At 40.3% G+C, this 3,125-nt stretch overlaps 1 non-coding gene across 1 annotated transcript; it reads right to left on the bottom strand.

The window, feature by feature from the left end:
- Positions 1-2,747: 2,747 nt before the first annotated feature.
- LOC133787596 (small nucleolar RNA R71) lies at positions 2,748-2,852 on the bottom strand. Its single transcript, XR_009872607.1, has one exon. It is a non-coding gene; the product is annotated as a small nucleolar RNA R71 (small nucleolar RNA).
- Positions 2,853-3,125: the final 273 nt, after the last annotated feature.

Below are 3,125 nucleotides of genomic sequence, written 5' to 3' on the forward strand. Positions count from 1 at the left end.
CCCTTGTTAGGGGCGGCTTTGGATGGTCCAGCAGCGGCTGGATCCGGCATAGCGGCATCAGCACCACCTAAAACAGAGGCGTCCTCGTCCGAGTCGCCTAGGTCTCCGAACTTGCTTTGGAGGCGCTCCATCATGCGCTGCATTTTTTCGGAGAGGCGCTCCTGCTCAGCAAGCTTGGCTTTGGTGACCTCCAGTTCTTCGGCTACTTGGACCAGTTCTGGGTCCTTCTCATAGTAGCAGCCGTCCTTGTAATAACCGTCTTGGACATACTCTTCTTCGTCTTCTAAGTATGTTGTATCTTCGGTACTGACCCGATCCTGGCGGGATGTCGGGTCTTCACCTTGGTAGTCCAAGGGTTCGCTTTGCACCACATCTTCCATCACGGTATCGGGGTTGACCGTAGCATTTTTGTCAACAGCGGATTTTCTCGTAGTCACCATCTCTTTAGCACGAAGTGAATACAAGAAACGTACACAGAAAAAGAGCTGACTAACAACTTCCTACAGCTCTCAATGAAAGCACCAAAATGTTTACCGAGTTTTTCGGCAACGAATACAAACAGAATAATAAAAAGATAAGAACTGTAGAAGTGCTAAAATGTAACTAAACAAACAGTGTTTTTACGTGGTTCAGGCGTTAACAAGCCCTAGTCCACGAGTCGATGTTATTATACTTGGAAAAGGTTACAGTAAGATGGCTGGTGCACAAGAACTTCACCCACTCACAGTGTTTCTCTCGGGTTCTCTTGAAGAAGATGAAGCTAGAGAGATTTTAGTAGAGTTTTTGCTATGTAATCTGTTGGCCGTCCCTCTTCTTGTAAAATGAAGGGGTCTTTATAGCTAGGGTTTCGGATTAGGGTTTTTCTCTACGTCCATGAGTCTTAATTACACCAGCCATAAATAGGGGATATAATTACTGTAGTAGCATGGCTACAAGACTCTATGTGGGTATATTTACGTGAAAGTATGGGGAACACACAAAGTCAGCCGTCTTTTCCAAGTTGTCAGCGGAACAGTAGGCGAAAAGGTACCCTTAGGCGTGCTGGGATGTGTGCGGCTTTGACCTAACGGGCGTGTCAGGCGGGATCCTGTGTCAGACGGATATCATTCCAAATATGCCTTCTCCCGGACTCGACCGTTCGGTTTTGTTCTGTGCGAGGCACGGAACTGTTTCCGCAGAGACCACTCGAAGAGCCTCTCCTGGAAGGGGCTTCCCCGAGGGGTATCCTTCGGGAGTCCGGGAGAGTCGACGAGTTTCCGTGTTGTGCCTGCTTGGAAGAGTAATCCGGACACTAAACAGGAGAGGCGAAGCCTTTCTGTCCATCCGCGAGCTCTGGTCACCTACTGTGAAAGACATCGATAATTCTGCTTCCCCGAGGACATCAATCTAAATGCTATCCGGAAATCTGGATAACACTACTATCTAACTAGCTAAGTAAAGTTCTTGGACTCTACATCTTGGTTCATGATCTTGATGGTCTCCCCTTCCATTTAAACAAAAAGGGATAAGCTTTTGAATGTTAGGAAAATATACATTTGCCTCAATGGAAATAGTAAGAAACTACAACTCTATCCAATATATTAAAAATAATAATGATTGATTAAAAGGAGTTAAAACTCTATAACTGAAAAATACAAATAAAAGGAGAAGGAGTTGTAAGATGATAGAAATAGAAAATACAACTCTATTACAAAAGATACAAAATAAACTATAAGTGTTTGAACAAAAGGAAATAAAATGATTACAACTCTTAAACAAAAGTACAAGTAAATAGAACAAGAAGAAATAGTAGAAAAGCAAATAGAAGAATATAAGAACAAGAACAAAAACAATAAACTCCTACTCACACAACCAAAGTGAAGAGTGTTGAGGATCACCAACTAGAACAAGGTTTGAAACCTTTGTCCAAAAGCTTATTTCCCCCTAACTCAAGCACTAAGGGATCTCTCACAGATTATAGGAAATGATTTATGGAATTATCAAGCCTCAAGGTGTTTCTAGCCAAGTGCTCTAATGGATAGAAATGTTGTGTCTTACAAGTGAGCTATAGGCTCCTATTTATAGAGTTTTGAGACACCCTTTAAAATTCAAATTCCACCAACCCCCATGGCTGTTACCAATGTTTAATTGGATTAATATGGAATTAAAAATGAGATTTAGGAGTTATTTGGGTTTTTTGAGCCGTGCAACAAAGATTGAAAATACTGAAAAAAATGGTCAGTTTTTGGCCTGTGGCCGCGGCCAGAGACATTAGCGGTCGCGGCCACTAGCCTCTATCCCACAGGCTACGGCCACCAACATTCAGTGGCCGCGGCCACCAACCATTTTCAGCACTAAAAAATGTGCTGTTTTTCCAAACAGTTCCAAACCCTCCCAAATGATTTTGTAACTCCCAAAACACATTATTCGGGTTAAAATCATATCTCTAACAGCCATATCACATATGGCTTTATGAAATTCATCTCAATATTGTGTAACAACAAATTTACACAATAAAGGGTAATATTTAGAAGTTACAAATTTGTAACACCAAATATGTTACATTATTTGGATATATCTCATATATCAAAATATTGTAACTCTCTATTATATGTTACAATATGTGACACTCTTTGTCACATTTATTTAATCTAAAACATTATAATATAATATTACATTATATTATAAAATAATATAACAATAGTTACTTGGGAAGACTTGGCTAAAAAATTCCTTGGTAAATATTTTCCTCCTGTGAAGTTAGCTCGAATTAGAGGAGAGATTAATAACTTCCATCAACTGGATGGGGAGTCTTTATATGATGCATGGGAACATTTTAAAAAGTTGCAAAGGAAATGCCCACATCATTGAATAGAGAAGTGGCTGCTGGTTCATACATTTTACAATGGTTTGGGGGGAAATACAAGGACAATTATAGATGTAGCATCGGGAGGAGCATTTATGAGAACAAGCGCTAATGAAGCATATGAATTATTGGAAGAGATGACCATGAATAACTATAATTGTCCTACTGAGCGTGAGAATAAGAAGGTAGCATGAGTCTTAGAAGTCGATTCTTTTGCTGTATTGTTCGCTCAAGTGGCATATTTAACCAAACAATTGCAGCAAAATAACCTCGCTGCACA

Source organism: Humulus lupulus, chromosome 6 (assembly GCF_963169125.1).
Source record: "Humulus lupulus chromosome 6, drHumLupu1.1, whole genome shotgun sequence".
NCBI classification, from domain to species: Eukaryota; Viridiplantae; Streptophyta; class Magnoliopsida; order Rosales; family Cannabaceae; genus Humulus; species Humulus lupulus.